The sequence below is a fragment of the Pseudopodoces humilis genome, chromosome 6 (genome assembly GCF_049639895.1).
Source record: "Pseudopodoces humilis isolate 2021_Gansu_Grassland_sample_001 chromosome 6, ASM4963989v1, whole genome shotgun sequence".
Taxonomy (NCBI): Eukaryota; Metazoa; Chordata; class Aves; order Passeriformes; family Paridae; genus Pseudopodoces; species Pseudopodoces humilis.
The window spans coordinates 70809674-70827204 of record NC_142205.1 but is presented as its reverse complement, the minus strand read 5'-3'; the positions used below and the strand labels follow the sequence as shown (position 1 = coordinate 70827204).

The 17531-nt window shown below is 50.3% G+C and overlaps 1 protein-coding gene across 5 annotated transcripts in view; it reads left to right on the top strand.

The window, feature by feature from the left end:
* Positions 1-17531, top strand: part of SHROOM3 (shroom family member 3) — a 110924-nt gene that overhangs the window by 62670 nt on the left and 30723 nt on the right. For 2 of the 5 annotated variants that reach the window (XM_088056134.1, XM_088056133.1), the window contains exon 1: positions 5634-5761. The exons of 2 other annotated variants lie outside the window; for them this stretch is intronic. The gene's annotated coding sequence lies outside the window, so the exon portion shown is untranslated. Of the gene's footprint in view, positions 1-5633; positions 5762-8417; positions 8448-17531 lie in introns of those variants that run through there. One more of the 5 variants, XM_088056137.1, reaches the window with a different exon arrangement.

Here is a 17531-nt window from a genome sequence, read left to right as displayed (position 1 = left end):
AAACAGTTCAATTTATTTTTAACCGTGGAGTGAATCAGTAGACGTTTCTCGCAGGTATTTCATTGAACAGAACCAGTCTGCAGTAAATTTTTGACCAGCTGTAGTTACAATCCCAGTCCAAGGTGCAGCACCTTGACCTGGCAGGGAGTCCCTGTGAGAAGGAGGATTGAACTCCGAGCCCATTGGCCCAATTTTGTTGCCCCACAGCCCAGGACAGCTCTTGGGGTTGTGTCTGCAGCCAGGTGCAGCTCATCCTTGTGACTGGGACACCTGGGACTTGCACAGGCAGCACAGGGATTTTCCCTTCCAGCACCACCAGAGACAGAGGGAAAAGTGATGACACAGTCTGGTTCAGAGCCTGGTTCATGGCTCTTAATTAGAAATGAAATTGTAAGTGCTGTGCAGAGCAGGCATAACTGAGGGCAGCTACAGGTGCTCAGCAAAAGCTTTTCCATTCCAGTCAGCAGCTTTGGAGCAGGCATCATGTCCACAGCACATGAGGGATTTTCCCTTTATTTAGATTTTCATTTCCAAGGGAGAGCCCATGAAGGCTCAGTGATGCTCAGTGATCAGCTCAGCTGATGCTCAGTGTACTGGGGAATTTCAGACTGCCCTTTGTGGATATGTGCACAGCACAGCAGAGGGGAAGTTCATGAAGAAGCTTTGCCTCCTATCCCTCCAGACTCCAACATGCTGGAAATGCTTTCATCCCATTTATGTGATTTTAGCCCTTCGAGTCTCTCTGCTTTATCTTCATATCCCATTGCTTGCCTTTGGCTGGCTAACAGCTTGAAAATTATTCTTCTTGATATTTCAAACACTGACACCTCAGTCCAGCCAGAAGTCTCCCTTTGGAGACCCTCTCTTCTCCCTGCCTGCCTTTGGGGACTCCTCTGTGGAGATTTGTTGATGCATTCTTTGCTTTCCCTCCTCCCTGTGAAGTGCTTTCATGCCTCTCGGTGGCTGCCTGTCTGCAGCTAATGCCAGGGCACTGTTGCTGTGCTTTCATGGACTGAGAGAAGAGCACATCATTTATTTTTTTAAAATTTATCTTTGTCATCCTTTGGCTGATCTCTCTCTCTCTTTCTCTCGCAGCTGCTTTGCAGGTTAGCTCCACACAGCACTTGGGTTTGCAGGGCCTGATCTTCCCAAACGGTGGAATTCCCCTGGGTGTTGGCTTTTTGGTGCCTGTTGAGCTCCTTTTCTCATTCCTGCAGTATGTGGTTTCACGGGGAGTGGCTGGCTGTCGGCTCAAGTTCCTTTGACTATCCCGTGTATACGTTTTCCACGATCAGAGAGGGAGGCCGGCGGATAAAATCCCGCTGTTTGCGGATAACAACGGATAACATTAGCTGTGCTAACAGACATTTGTATGGGAGATATGAAAACAGCCCCATTCATACCCTCCTGTGATGCTGCTGAGTCTTACAAGCTGCTTTGAAATTTGAGGTGAGCTGTTGCTCGATTGCACTGGCTTTGCCACGGCTTCCCACAGGTGCACTGGATTTAGCTACCCCTGGTCAGCCTGCCAGCAGCAGGAGGGTAAGCACAGCCTCCCTGCAAAGCTCCCAGCATCCTGGGGGAAGTTACAGACTGCTCGTGGCTGCCTTGTCTGCACATTCCCAAAGATGGGAGGGAAAACAGTGTCTATGCACTCCAGAGCAGGCTTAGTCCTGATCTTACCCGTACGGTGGGGATAATTCAGCAAACACCACAAACATCCGAATTCCTTTTGGTAAGGAATAAGCCAGAAAGGTGGGCTTCTTTCCAGAGCAAATACTGACATTTCACTGAAAACCAGAGTCCCCCCAGAGTGCAGACTGCACCGACCAGTTTGTGGCCACGAGGCCAGCGTTCAGTCACCCTTTCCGGCGAAGACAAACAGGGTTATCTCCTCGAGTGTGCTTGGAGCTGCCATGAAAGGGAGGCTTTCTTCCCCATTTCCGAGAGGAACCAGGCTAGATGCTCTGCTGTATCACTTGTTGTGCCTGTTTGTCCCCAGTTAATGACTGGGGCTGATGGCTGGTGTCACAGTGGCTCCCAGCACTGCCCACTCTGCTACTCCATTTTCCTTGTGCTGCTACACCAGGTTGCCAAAATGCAGTAGATTTGTGGCAAGCTTTAATCTGGAAAATTCAGCCTGACCTGGGATCTTGCTGGGAGGTACTCTAAGACATGCCCAGGTGTCTGAGGTGGCATGATGTGGCCCATTTCTCTGCCCTGCCTGGGTTTTGGTGCCACCAAGTCCCTGCCTTGGGCTTTCGTGGCTCTCCTGTGGCGAAGGAGAGCCAGTGTTTCCTTGCTCTCACACGCTGGAATTGTTTGCACATTTAGAGCAAGTAATGCTTTATTACTGTTTACATGAAAGGAAGAAGGCAAAATAAATTAAAAAAAGGGAGAGTGAGAACATCTTGTGAACCTGCTGTTCTCAGATCTCTCCGATAAGGACAGTTCCAAGTGCGTGAGAAGTTTCCTACTCCAAGATTTATTTACTTCTGAAAGAAAAGCCACCTTCATCTCATTATTTTATTTTCAATACAGGTTTTAATTTGGTGAGAAAATATCTTCCCCTTAAAGAACCTATTCTGCCTCATTAACTCCTATAAAAAGCACCCCCCCAAGACTGAAATGTTAAAAGAAGCATAAATTAAGGCTAAGTTTGTTGTTTGCCGCTTTAATCAACAAACAACCTTAAAAAGGACTCACAAAAGGTTCTGTAAACTAAATTTATTAGTGAGCAGGAAAACAGGCCCTCAGCTGAAGCCTCCTCCCCTTCCCAGCCCCCTGGATTTCGAGGAGGGTGGGTTTTTGGAGTGACTGGTTTTGTTTACAGTTGGGCAAGTTGTTGTGGTCCCATGGATCTCTGTCAGACTTTTGTGATGCAGCTGAACTGAAGTGACTTGGGACGGTCTGTTAATTAGGTCTTCAAAGCCTTCTCCCTTTTTTCTTCACTGTACAAATGTCCTTTTTTCCTCTTCTTTTCCCTAAATCTTTTTGTCAGTAGCTCAGAAGGAAAGAGGGCTTTTTTTCACTGCCAGAGAAAACTGGCGTTCTCTCTGCCTTCCTTTCACCTCTCTGGGATGCTGGAGGAAAAGCAGGCTCACATCTATTTTCTGCACTTTTCCTATCCTTGGAATGTTTAAGGAGCCTTCTCCTATTTCCTCTTTAAGCTAAAATTATGATGTATTTCTCTCCTGGGTATATCTCCATGCACAGAAGGGTGCTCACAGTGACTGCAGTACCAAGAACCAAGGGAAGACTTAGTGTAGAGAGTTTCAGTGTAGAGCACAGGGTAGTTGAATAAAAACACTAGGAATTAACTTCCCTGAGCTGGCACATGTGAATATGTGATTTCTTTCCAATTTCCCCTTAGCATTTCCTCATAACAGTGAACTTCTGTAGAAACCTCTTGCATCCAGACTTAGTTTGGTCTTAAACTGATTTTTCATTGGGTTTGTTTGGGTGAAGTCTTCATGAGGAAATTTAATAACAGGTTTTATTCATTTCTGCAGGATTTGGACTTTTTCACATCTTAGTTTTTTTTCACAGCTATCTTAAGTTCAGTGTGAGATACACAGTGTAAGAGAGATCCAGTAAAAATCCTTTTTGTTCACTGGGAAAAATGGCCTTGACCCATTAGAGCGCGATTTGATATTTATCTGAACACCTCCTCACCTTCCAGGAGTTAATTTGACTTGGAGATGAGCCAAGACAGGGAGTTTCTCTGGATTGGATTCAAAGAGTCCTGGTTCTGAACAACTCATGGTTCATGTTTTCCAAACCAAAAGGCGACTGGGCACGTTTTGGAAAACCGGAGCCTCCCTGGGAGTTCTGTTCCACCCTGATTGATGGCCCTGGCTCCAGCCCCTCTGTGCTCTCACTCTTCATGGTCTGTGGGTGGGACAGCACTGCAAACACTCCTCAAAGGAAACCATCCCTCCTCAATGCAGCCCATGCTTTATCTCAAAACCCAATTTCCTCTGTCCATCCCACGCCTTCCCTTCCTCCCCCAGCAGACTCGACGAGGGTCTCACATTTCACACCAGCTGCCTGAGCAAATGCAGGATGGGCCCTACTGTGCTGCAGCCTGGCATCTGCAGTGCCCAGCAAGCCAGGAGCACAAGGAACAGCCACAGGACAGAGTGCTTTTGGGGCTGTTTCACATTGTCTTTTCATCCTTCAAGTGCTTTTCTCCATCTCTGTGAGCAGCTCATGCTGCCAGAAACAAGAGCCTGAGAAAACAGGGAAATGTGGGATGGGGTGGGAGCACAGGGATTAGGCCCACTCTTCCAGAGCCATGGACGTGGGCATGAGGTGCTCCTCCTCCTCATAGCTTTATTTAAACAGGAAAAGGGAAGCTTCCTTGGTTATCCCATGCTGGGCATGGCTGTACCAGGCATCCAGCTGCCAGAGAGCCGGGCAGGTGGAGAACAGCAGCCGGAGGGGGTTTTGTGGTGACTAGAAAAAGGCAAAAGACAAAGGACTCCTGGATGAATGCCTGAGTCCATTGGTTCCCCACAGCAGAGGTATTCCTGTCATCTCTGGGAAGGGATGGGATGTGGGTCTGCGTGGCCATAGGGCATCTTCATCTACTCCCAAAGGCAAACAAAGGCAATTCCTATCACAGTGGTGTGTACACGGAGTTTTCAGGCTCTCTGTACCTGCTCCAGCCCAGCTGGCAGGCTCTGGAGCTGATGGCAGCAGTGTGTACGCTGCCTGTTCGCTGTGACGTGGCAGCTGAAGGGAAACTACCTGCATGCTTTTGAGCTAGGTGAGAGAGGGCAGGGAGATGGGCAAGGGCTTCACTGGACCTTCCAGACACCAGCTCACGTCTGTCTCTGCCATAATTCTGCTTGCAGTGCAACTGGGAGACACAAGTCAGGAATCCATCTGGGCACTGCAGGGTCCAGCTCTGATTTCTTCAGGTTTTCTCTAAGTCCAAGGACAGTCGTTTTCAAAGCAGTAAGATCACCAGCAGGACAGAGGAAATCTTACAAAGGCCCATGATTGTTGAGGGAGGTTATATGGCTCTCATGCTTATTTTGGATTAAACTGCCATCGGAAGCAAGCACTAAGTAAGAAAGCCCTGCAAAAAAACATTAAAAACAGCCCTCTGAGTCCTCCCCCTGGTTGCTAGCCCTTGCAGGACATGATATTTGATACTGGTGTCACAAGAGTCACCCTGTGGAGAAATCCTGCTTAGTTACAGAGTCTTTTTTTTTTTTGTATGGAAGGGCTTTTCTTTCCAGAATAAGCACTGAAGGGCATGCAGGCCAGTCCTGCTGGAAGAAGTTCTGGAGGTAGCTCAGTGGGAACAGAGCTGTACATACAGGACACACCATCCAGGCTGCTCCACCTGACCAGGGAACAAACACTTTTCCATGGAAGCAGGATCAGGAGGGAGTTGCACAAAGGTCAAGGTGTGACTGGGATGGGTTTGGCTGTGTAGGGCCAGTGAGGCATTCCAGCCAGGACGCTGGCACGAGGTGACACTGAGCACCCCTGAGAGGTGGCTGCCATCAGCCAGAGCTCCCTGCAGCACCTCAGCTTGGTGTGGGTGTTTGGAGGAACACCCAGTCCGTCTGGAAGGGATCAGTCTGGAAGGGAGGCTGTGCTCACTGCTCCAGGGCAGCAAGGATGGAAGTTGTGCACAAGGTTTCGTTTTGTCAGCAGTATGTGCTTGTTGTGATCCCTCCCAATGAATTCCCACTTGGATTAGCTGCCTGTCTTCTGCCTCAGGGTGAGGAGTCCCTGTGCTATGGTAAGTGCTGTCATGCTTCAGTAAATAGTCCAAGGTTGTGGGGAGCCTCAGGTTTAGGCTACAGGTGGTAAACGTTTTTGTTGTTGTTTTTATCGCAGAAGGACAAGTGTTCATGGGTTTTTATGGTTAAACCTGGACTTTGTTTCATTGCCTGGTAATGTCTGTGATCCTGTTTGCCACTCAGTATCTTGCCAAATGGTTAGCCAAGATGCAAAGTACACTCAAAGTGTTTAAAATATCAATAAAACCATCTGGAATCATTTCATGGGGCAGATTATCGTGCATCCTTCTGGCTCCTAATGGAACAATCCCGAGCAGGCGACATACACTGTACATGCTGGTGTGGGAATATACAGTGTTCCATGTGGCTTTCCAGTCAGAGAGGGGAGAAATCATGTCTTTGGGAGAGGTGATAGCAAAAGCCACACCTGCAATGGGTGACACGTGCACTGAGGAGCTCTGCTGGCAGCAGGGTCACCCTGGCTGGTGGCCACAGACATCAGCTCTTGGGCTGGGTGATGGCTGTGCTGAGCTTGGATCAGGCCATGAAAAGGGACAGGAAAGGAAGGCAGGCACCACCTGAGTCATCCTTATTACCAGGCTGTTGAATGCTGCTTCCCAAACCTGCCCTTTTGTGTCACAAGACAGTGATCTAGAGCTGTTGAAATTATTAACCCATCCTGATGACACATCCCCTTAGGCACGGGCATGGGAGGGGTCTGTTGTTCTCCCGGTGGAAATCCAGCTGTGAGAGCTCCAAGCCATGGCAAGACAGATGTGTGAACAGCACCCCAGGTTTTACACAGACAAAATATTCTCCCTAGGAAGCACAAGTGAAAAAAAATACAGGAAATGGCCCTTAATCTGCTGAGAGAAGTGGCACCTCATGATGCATTTCATCATTAGGACTCCCAAGTAATGCTCACTACCTTTGTAACCCCAGCTCAGGTGTTTTTTCTGCATCTCCCAAGCTGGTTTATCACTAGGATTTCTGCAGCTGATGAAGTATTAAACATTTCAGGCTACTGATCATGTGTGTGCAGGTAGGGAGAGAGACATCAACATGAAAAGTAGCACTGGCTGAGCATAATTTCACCCTATACAGATGCACCCATTCAGTTTTTTAGTTCACATGAGACCAACAGGAACCATTTTAAGCTAAGTCAAATAAGTTATGTATAAAGAGAAGGAAAATTATCTATGTAACATGTTGTGATAGCTTAACAGTGAGTGAACAAATGGCTTCAGGGAGGCCAGTGCCTCTTGTGTTGGGAGTGGTGATTCTTTCCTGCTCAGATTAAGATCCCATCCCTTTCCCTCGCTCTATAAAATATCAGTCACTTTCTGTATAAAATATGGGTACTTTGGGGTGATGTTTGAACATTCCTGGATAAAAGATCCATTACGGGCTGGATACTGACGTTGTGAAGAGCAACTTTTCCAGCGTCTCCTTCAGCCACCTCTTTGGGTTCAAAAGGTATTTTCTTTCCTTCACGTTCCCCCACTTGCCATCTTCATTCTGCGTGGCTCTCTGGTGCTGCCAGCAGCCTGCAGAGGAGCTTGAGTTCAGGGCTTGTTAAAGGAGCAGGCGCTGTATCCAAATCCAAAAAACGGGTGAACATGGAGCCACCCCTTTTGAGGAAACAGAGGAGAAACCAGGAGTCTTAAAGGAGGGTACAGAACAGGAAGGGAGAGGCAGGTGTTTGGCATCAAAAGGGCAGCAAGGAGGATGGCAAGCGGCAGGGTGGGAAAGCAGAAACCGATTTCATTTCACCTGCAAAATCTGTCCCCACTGGCAAAGGGCAAATTAAATCCTGCATGAAATGAAGTCTTCAGCCAGGCAGACTTCCACACCACCAGGTGTGGGCACTTGAATTCCTAGGCACAAACCAGCCTGGCACCATGCTTGTTTTGTGCCAGTCGAAAGCAGGGCATTATAAGAGCAAATTCTTACTTGGAACTCGAACTCCTTCCCGTGTGTAACACAAATCATTGCAAAGGGTTTTATAGTTTTTCACAACAATACGAGAAATGGAAAGGGTTTATTTATCTTGTCTCTGCCTGTCGTCTTCCTTTGTGAGACACAGCAGTACAGCTGCATGTAGTTTTAAAATTAATTTAATATAGCTCATTTGCTGGTTAAATGTCCTGTATGAAACGACCCCAGCAGGTGACAGCAGATGCCGTGAAAGCCACCACAGCAGTAAGGTGGCTGGCCGTGACACTCGCTCCCCAGGCAGCACCTCAGCGGCATCAGCGGGCAGTCGGAAGCACCCGCAATGGCCTCTGACTTTTGGGAAGGTGCGATGGGTGGCCCACGGGGACAGGGGAAGAACGGCAGGGTTTCGGAGGGAGTGAAGTCCTCTGAGCTCCGCGCCCGGCCGGCAGCTCAGGCGGAGATGGAGCTGCGGTGGTGGCCGGGCTGCGGCGGGATAGGGGAGCTTGCAGGGGGCTCCGGGCTGCGGCGGGATAGGGGAGCTTGCAGGGGGCTCCGGGCTGCGGCGGGATAGGGGAGCTTGCAGGGGGCTCCGGGCTGCGGCGGCCGTGCCGGGGGAGCTCCCCCGGGGCGGGGCGGTGCTGGGGGCGGGCTGCCCGCCGCGGCACCTGCCGGGGGCGGCCGGAGGCGCCGCCGGGCTCCGGCGCCCCCGCCCGGCGGGGCTGCGAGCGCGGAGCCGTCCGGGGCACGGTGAGTGCGGTGCGGCCGCTGCGGGAGCGGGGAAGGCGCGGGCAACGGGGAGGTGTGCGGGGAGCGGGAGTGCGCGGAGAACGGGCGTGTGCGGGAGCGAGGGGTGCGCGGGGAGCAGGGATGCGCGGGGAGCAGGGATGCACGGGGAGCAGGAATGCGGGAGAGCAGGGATGCGCGGGGAGCAGGGATGCGCGGGGAGCAGGGATGCACGGGGAGCAGGGATGCGCGGGGAGCAGGAATGCGCGGGGAGCAGGGATGCACGGGGAGCAGGGATGCGCGGGGAGCAGGGATGCGGGAGAGCAGGGATGCGCGGGGAGCAGGGATGCACGGGGAGCAGGGATGCGCGGGGAGCAGGGATGCACGGGGAGCAGGGATGCGGGAGAGCAGGGATGCGCGGGGAGCAGGGATGCACGGGGAGCAGGAATGCGCGGGGAGCAGGGATGCGCGGGGAGCAGGGATGCGCGGGGAGCAGAAAAGCGGGAGAGCAGGGATGCGCGGGGAGCAGGGATGCACGGGGAGCAGGGATGCGCGGGGAGCAGGGATGCACGGGGAGCAGGGATGCGCGGGGAGCAGAAATGCGGGAGAGCAGGGATGCACGGGGAGCAGGGATGTACGGGGAGCGCGGTCCTGGAGGCTGTGGGGTGGACCAGACCCGGCGTGAGGGTGCGGAGCAGGCGCGCTCCTTCTCCAAAACAGAAGGCGGCGGCCCCGCAGCCCCGCCGACACCGGCAGGGTCTCCGGGAGAGGGGCGCCCGCTCCCTCCCCTTCCAAGTGCTGCTTTCTTGTTCGGTGTTTTCGGGGCCTCTAGATGCTGGGAAGAAGCAGTCAGGGAGGGAAGTGGTGTAGGATGAGACCTCGGCGTGCCGCTGTTCCCCCTGTCCGTATGTGAAACTCATTACTCGGAGGGGTAATTAATTTAACTCCGGGTGGGTGTTAAACGCTGTCATTGTGCTGTGATTGCACGGACACGTCCGGGAGGGACTGCATCACCCACTGTCCAGCTGCATCTAGGCAAGAGCTGCAGGGCTCGAGGGTCCCTTTCCTGCTCTTTCTCTGGAGACAGTTGCCGGGCATCAGAGCAGCGGGAGGTTTAGTTTGGCTCTCGCTGTGTTCCGTGTATTAGTAAGCAGTGTAGTGTTCCTGCAGGGAGTTCTGCTGGCAGGCACCTCGCAGTGAGATACTGGGGCAGAAGCTGAGAAGTTTTGTCACCTGGTTGGAATGACCTGCAGACTCCTTAAAATGGCTAAGGAAAAAAAATTATATTCAAATGTAACACTATTAGCCAGCATTTTTCTTTGTCAGTTTGGGAGGAATGTGACCCACGGACCTCATTTGCCTTCACTCCAACTTTCTCCCCTACTCCTTCTGCCCCCAAGCTCCAGAGGTCTGCTTTTCTCATTCCCTGCTGTAATGCCTTTTGAACTCTGATCTCTGTCTGTTCTGCTGCCTAAAAAACACAGCCTTAAATTTAGTTGGGGTTAGGTGCCACCAGCAGCACCCATTGAAACACATTCACTCCTCATCCCAACCTCTGAGCCTTCTTTAGCCCAGTCAGCAGAGGGGTGAATCTCAGCAGCTCACTGTGTTTGCTCAGCCTGACTCTAGTCCTGCAAGGTCCTTGTCCAGATTTTCCTCGACACAAGTAGAAACAAGAGTGGGGAAAAATCAATGCCCTAAAACTCCTTCGACTAAGAGAGGTGAAGTCCAGGCCAACCTGCAACTGGGAGAGGGAGGGGTGCTCTGCACGTCCATAATATGGGGATTTAGAGGATTGAGAGCTTGTTGGCCCACATTAAATGGTGCTTGGCACCTTCTTTAATCGGAGAGGGAAGTTCAGTTCGACTGAAATCAGGATTACTGTAAATTTTAAGGGAAAGTTCATTTAATAATCGCAGAGGCTTATCTTCCAGAGGTCAGCAGGCCAGAAGTTTAACCACAAAGCGTTGCTCTAAAGGCAGTAACAACACACAAGGCCAGCTGCAGCCTGCTTGGCATTGCTCTGCGGAGAGGGCTGCTGCCCTGGCACGTGGGAGCCCTGCCCCTGCGAGACGGGCAAGCTGTGGTCCTGCAGCAGCCAGGGGCCTCCACAAATGCCCCTGTGTTCAATAGGCCTGAGTAGAGTTTTTATGAGAATAAAAGCAGGGTGATTCAGAGCCCTTCTCCCTCTATCCTAGCTCTTGGCAGCAGTGGGAGAAAAGCTGTGCTCTAGCAGGAGGATGCAGATGGACTTGGGAAGGCTGCTGAGGGAAGAGCAGTGATGAGGAAAACATCCTTCCTGCATTTGTTTAGTTAGGGTGGACCCTGCTTTAATGGTCAGCCCTCTGGGTGAGCAAGCATCCTTCACTTGGTGTTTGCAGAGCAGCTGGCACGGTGGGGCCTGGTCCGTCCCATCCCTGGGCTTCTGCACCCCAGCAGGATTGTAAGTAAATAGCTCAGGAGGATATGACATCAAAGAGGGTGTTTTATAATGCCCTGTGTGATTCCCACTTGGCTAACATTTGTTTAGGCCCAGAGTGACTGTGGCTGGCGCTGGCAAGCTGCTGGACTTTAATGGGTGTGGGAGTAGAGAAGGGCTCGTGGTCAGCAGGGTCAGGCTGTAGCTACACTACTCAGTATCCCAAGGTGCACACTGCTCAGGTGCTCAGGTCAGGGGAAAAGATAACCTGTGTGTTTGAAACCATGATTTAGGAGGTTGTTCCCAAGTTTAACTGGAATGAAAAGCTCAGCTACCCTTGATGTGCTGCGTTGCTGCGTGCTTGCCTCTGTTCAGATGAAGCCACTTGCCTAATCCTTTACATCTGAGCTGCACCAGGCCTCGAATTAGTGGCAATGTCCTTGGGTTTAAAGAAGCATGAGGAATTTCAGTCATCACTTGTCTGTGAGGGAAGGGGATTGGGTGGGTTTTTGATGTAGCAGTAACTGCTGTATTGGCTCAGTTCTAGAGGCTGGGATCAGAAGGGTAAACTTATGCCTTTGAAAGAGGAATTTTGATGGAAATAAAACCAGCCCACTTCACCCTGATTAGATTTCACCATGTTGTGCCTTCAAAATGCCTTCAGCAGCCTGGCAACGAGGGCAGAGATTTGAGAAACATCCAAAAGTTAAAAGGACACGGTTCCTATGGATTATCAGCCTGTTATTTAAAAAATAAAAATAAAAAAAAAAAAAAATCCCATCTTTGCTATTCTTTCAGCATCTCAAAATGGTGTTGAAGAGAAGTATTCAGGGAGACAATAAAAATAGCCAGGCCAAGTGCTCTCCAGACCCAATCCTGTCTCGTGTGCTGCGGAGGGCACAGATTCCTTTGCACTTACAAACAGGCTCCAGGCTGGAGACAGACTCCATTTCAGCCTAATTTAAGCAAATTACGTGATGATAACTGCTGGCCAGTACAGTTATAGTGGGGACAGAGCCCCCCTGCACCATGGCTGCATCCTCATCGTGCTTTGGCAGCTGAAATTTCCCTGGGTAGATGGGAGTAAATAAGTAAGGCATAGCTCTAAAACTCAGCTACAGCCCTGCGGGAAGTATCAAGCCTTTGTGTTTGTCCAAGACTCTGTTTTCCATCCAGGTTAGGGAGAAGTAAATGGCATATACCACCCCCCAGGGGCAGGAATGATCTGCAGGGAGAAGGAGAAGCTGGGGTATTTGAAGTGACTCTTGCAGCCAAGGAGTTTGCCTTTGTGTGAAATCATGGTTTGATTTGTTTGTGTTCCTGTGCAGACATTGTTTGCCTGGGAGCCCACTCACTCTGCACTGGCTAGAGTGTTTAATTCCCTGCAGGCCAGACCTTGGATCTGCTCTGTGTTGGGGAGGGACTGGTTAAGCCAGGCCAGAGAGAGGTGTGTGTTGAGAGGTGGATTGAAAGGGAAAGGTTTTATGGGGCCCAGTGGCTCTGTTGTGAAGGATGCCAAACTTCCAGGCTGGAAACTGAGGGCTGCTGAAGGAAGAAGGGAGCTTAGTTTCTAAGTGGCTGCTGAGTTTACTGCCTTGTTTCTGACAAAGGTTTGCAGGGGTGATACTGATTAATGTCATGTCCTTTCCCCAAGCCTGTCTCTTCCCTTCCTCTTCCATCTCACCAGGCTCAGCCTGACACTGTTTATTAGGCCACTCGTCCCTGATTCATGAGAAATAAATATTGACACTGATGGCTGCTTAATAGGATTTGGGTTTGCTGCTTTCTCTCCAAATGAGTTTGGCACTTGTGACTCAATGTGTGTTTGGGACTGGCTCTGTTTTGGGAGGGGTGTTGGTAATGAGGATGGTCACAGCGTGTGCTGTGTATGAGGAGAGGCTGGCAGTGGGGATATGTATTGCTGCCCTTTTTCCTGTTGGTGTGCAGAGATTTCCAGCCTGTGACTCCAAATCACTGCATGTCACTGGCGAAGGTGTGCCTTCCTTTGAGAGGGTGCTGCTGTTCCACTGGGGAAGAAGAGTTTTTGGATGTCTTGTTAACCTATAACTGCTGTGAAGGCCTCAGGTCAGACTGCCACTTGGAAGTGCTGTGGGTGCTCCTCTTTTCTCTGCTTCCTTAATGTGCTTGGGGGCTCCAAGGAAATGCAGCTCATGCTGTTTCAGAGTGTTTTGGGTGGATTTTTAAGAAGTGTCTGAAGTGAGACATTGAAAACTGATAGGCATTTAGGCTAAGTGGGGTTTTCTGGGTTTCCCACAAGCTGTGAAAGGTTTTGCAACTACAGAGCAGCACCTTCGTGTTCCTGGAAACCCAGGAGGATCTGAGACTTCTCCCTGGAAGTCAAAGCCATATGCTAAGCTGTAGTGGATTTTCTCTCGACTCTTCCTGGGAGTGCTTCACGTCAGTAGTACTGGAGGGCAGCATCACTGGGGAAGCCCTGACCTCATCCAGGTGAGATTCCCACAGACTCAGTGCTAATCCAGCCCTGCAGCGCATGCAGAGAACATCCCAAGACCCAGCCTCGGATCTTGCTTTGAGCCCAAGGAACGATTTGAGTCTAGACTCAGGATCATCAGGGGAAGAATTTTCCTGCTGGCAGGGCACATGGAAGAGGTCCCACACCCAGGGCTGTGTACAGAAAAGTTGCTCGTGGTATCTCCTCAGCAGAAGGATGGCAGATGGCTCCTAATGCTGCTAAAATGGCTCCCTGATGGGGGCGAGGGGAGTCAGGAACCCCACTTGCCCCTTGGTGGGGGTTTGTGAGAACAGTGGGGATGTACTGAGGCATAGGACCAGGTGAGAGGGGCTGAGAACTCATGTTCCTTGTCATGGTTGCAGCCCTCATCCTTTTCCAAGCTCATCTCTGCCAGACTGGCAGATGCTAAAAATATTTTGAGTGACAAACAGATATTTATTAGCTTAGCAGCCAGCATTTCTGTCACTTGCCTTGGGCTCCCTCACTGAGCTGGCCAAGTCCTCATCTCCTTACTCCATCCATCATCGCTTCTTACTTGGGCAGATCTCCTGCTGAAATCCCCAGGAAGTAAATGGAATGCTGTGTTGAGTAAGGTGTTCAGGAATTTGTCCAGGGAGAGGTTGGTGTGTGGGATGGAGAAGCAGCTCATAAGGAGTAGCTCATATTCTGAGGATTAGGCGTTGCTACACTTTTCAAGGTAATTTAGACCCGTACACTCCACCCACCAGAACTGCAATTAAAATCTGGAATACCAGGAAGCACTGCAAATAATCAGGTTAGAGAGAGCTGAGAGACAGCTCAGCTGCTGCAGACCTGAGTTCTTGGTGCTGAGTGTCCACTGTGCCTTTGACAAATGTGAGTGTGAGGCTTCCTTCTGCCCCCTCTGAAGAGACGCTCAGATTGTCACTCCTTTAGTACAAATCACCGAGACCAGTTTTCAAAAGGCAGCTGAGCCACTGCTGCAGCGCTTTGGTAACATCCACATTTCCATAGGAGAGCTGCTGGGCTAAAATTTCAGGGTGTGTTCCTTGAAGTGCAAGGTGTCACCAGTGCAGGCGAGGAAGAGAGATCCAGCTGTGCTGGCGGAAGAGATTAACGCCCCACTTGCTCATAGTGCCACAGACCTCATTCATCTGCCACTGGAGCACTTCCTGTAAGCACTTCCTTAATCTTTAGCTTTAAACCATTTAAATTGTTGGTCTGAATTGACCTAGTTTGCTTTGGATGGAACATTATTAGGAGCTGCACCCGCAGATGCAGCCTGGTCCCAGCTTCAAGCTGCTGGCAGAAAAGTTTCCCAGTGAAGGCTGGGTTTGCCTTCCAGGTCTCAGGTCTGCACCCTATGGCCAGGTCCCAGGTGGGACACGTCTTGCCTGACATTCAGACCCTCTCTAGGATGGCCCTTTTGCAGCTGGAAAACATCACTGTTCTGAAGGGTGAGTGTAAAAAGAGTAATTGTGGGGAAATACCTTCTGCTGATTGCATCTCTTGCAGTGAATATAACTATTCTTTCAGCATGGAGGGCTTGTGGGCTTTTCCTATGGAATCATTTTAATTCCCAAATCCTAAAATGGAAACTAATCCTTGTATTACATGAGTATGACTTTTCCTTCCTCCTTGTGGCTGCTTTTCTTTGTAGGAGCTGCAGTTACATTATTTTGTTTCATTTACACCTGTCTTTTAGAGCCAGCTTGTGCTTTGGTGTGCACAATGTAAGAGAAGTTAAATGTTATCGTTTATCAGAAGGACTTCAGCTCCACACAGTTCAGTGTGGGGACACCCCAGAAGCTGTGAGGATGCTGATCTACCTGCCTGTGGTGGCCATGGTCCTGACAGGGAAGGTTTGTTAAAGACCCTCCTGCTTTCCTGAGCACTGCCTTGCATCATCTTCATCCTCAGGCACCTCTGCCCAACAGATCCAATGCACGACAGAGAGAGCTGATCCCAGTGTTTTATGGCCAGCTCTGGAGGTTTGTCCCTCGCAGCCTCCTGGTCCTGAACAGCCCATTCAGGAGAAGAGGGGATGCTCTGATTCCCCAAGCTGATCCTGCAGTGTCCCTAAAGGCTTCTTTGAAAAACCTCAAGAGATACTCGATAATGGTCAAGAGCAAGTCTGTAGGATAGTCCTGATAGTTGTGAGCTAGAAAAGAATGAAACTGTCATTTCTCTGTGATTTTACTCCTGTCTTGGCACAGTAAGTAGGTAGGTCTGTTTTTGAGAGGGTTAAAGCTCTCTGAGCACAAGGTACAGGAAAGGTGGGGCACAGGATGGGTCACCCACCACTTTTTTGACAGATCAGGACGGTTGTCACCTCTCAATTGTCTCCTCCTGAGAAGGCGAGATCTCCCCTGAGCAGGCAAAGTGCTGCTCAAGTACAGTACAGCTTTAGAGTCCTTCATTTCCATTGAACTTCATCCCAAATTAGAATTTAAGAGAATGCAGCCACAGTCCTGGGAAGATGTGGGCCAGAGCTGCACGGGGAGCACACTTTGGGAACAGGCTCTCTGGGTGGTACTGGGGCACAAGCAGCAAGCTGTGATAGAATATAACACTAAACCACTATTACAAAAAGCCAGGAATTCCCTAGGGATAAAAGCTAAATCCTGAGCCCTACAGGTTCTTCCTCCCTGCCAGGATCCAGGTCGTTCTGGCAGGGCCACGCAGGGAACCGCGCGCTCCAACGCCGGCTGGGCAGCTCAAGAAAGGACTGCGGGGCTTCGTGCCCAGCTGCCTCCCAGGGCCAACTGCTCATGCAAAGCAGGGAAGGCCCCCAATTCAGAAAGCGTGGATTTAGGGTGCTTTTAAAAGGGTGGCAGTCTGTGGGTGGAGGTCTGGGTGCAGTGGAATGCTTATTGTCAAAGCTAAAGACCAAAGGGAACGCTGCCTATTGTGGGCCCAAATGTAGCTGGCACGAACCAAAAATGTGCATGTGAGTGCCTTTCTAAGTACCCAGTAATCCTCCAGGGCAAAACGGGGATTAGGGCTCTCTCCCAGACAAAGAGGGAGTTCATTTTCTCAAAGATCCCTTGGCCAATGAAGTGAGGAACCCAAATGAATGCCAGGGCTCCTTTCAGCTCTCTGCTTGCAAACAGGTACGCGCCGGAGCAGCTGGTTTGTGTGGGGCTGTGCAAACACAGCGCAGCCAGATTGTGGGATTGAGGTCAGGTCAGCTAAAACCCATCCAGTCCCAGAGAAAAGGGGAAGCCAGTAAAATGCTGGACAAGTAGGACTAGACAGTGTTGCACAGGAAAAACGTCGTCTCCTTTCTCCAGATTTTTTTCTCGGTGGACCTGAAGGTCAGTGCTCATTGAGGTTGTTTAAGTTGGAGTTGCCTGAGTGAAGAGCTCTCCAAGAAGGAAAGCTGTGAGTCTGGATTAATTCCAGGTGACTTCTCAGCCTCTGTTGCTTTGCCCTGAAATTCTGCGTGCTCAGAATCTCCACGTGGGTGCCATTGGACTGAAAGCGATGGGTGCCTGAATGGGGGATGTATACATCTAAAATTCACCATCCTGTGATTTATTTAATTTGCCTTCAAGCAATGAATGGCCTGTCCAGGTAGAAAAGCACAAGCCCCTCTGCACTGTTCCTGGGAAAATTCTTCTTTTCCCTTTTGGGGATCGGCTTATGGCAGAAAGATCATCTCTAGTAATCCTGTCTTACCAGATATCAGGGTGGATGTGCCTGTGAAGTGTACAGAAAATGTGCATTAAGTAGTCCTGTTCTTAGAAGCAGCAGCCAGCAGCACTGTGAACGGGTTTGGGTTGCGTGGTGGTTTCTTTTTAATCTGAGCTTTATTGACCTACCTGAATCCTAGATGTGGATATTATTGTTCCTACTTGAGAACTCGGATCTTGCTGCAGATCTCAGGGAAGAATGCCTCATTCACTCCCAAGATTCATGTGCTCAAGGAGCCTTGTTGAGATTTCAAACTCTCTCTTGCTGTGCTTAGGATGAAAATGTGCTTCCAGGAGTTCCACAGGTGGAGCCCGTCGCATTTTGGATTCATGAACCAGCCTTGAATTCCTCATGTGCCTAATTAAGACTGTGGAGTTAAACCTGGCTGTTTCCCATCTCAGGTCAATGACCTAAGTGACAAGCTAGAGGTTTTATCCAGGGACTGAGACTTTTTCTGGCAGAAGTTTCCCAGGTTATTAGTGTGAGAGGTTTCGGTGCAATTTGTAGGTTTTTTTCTCAT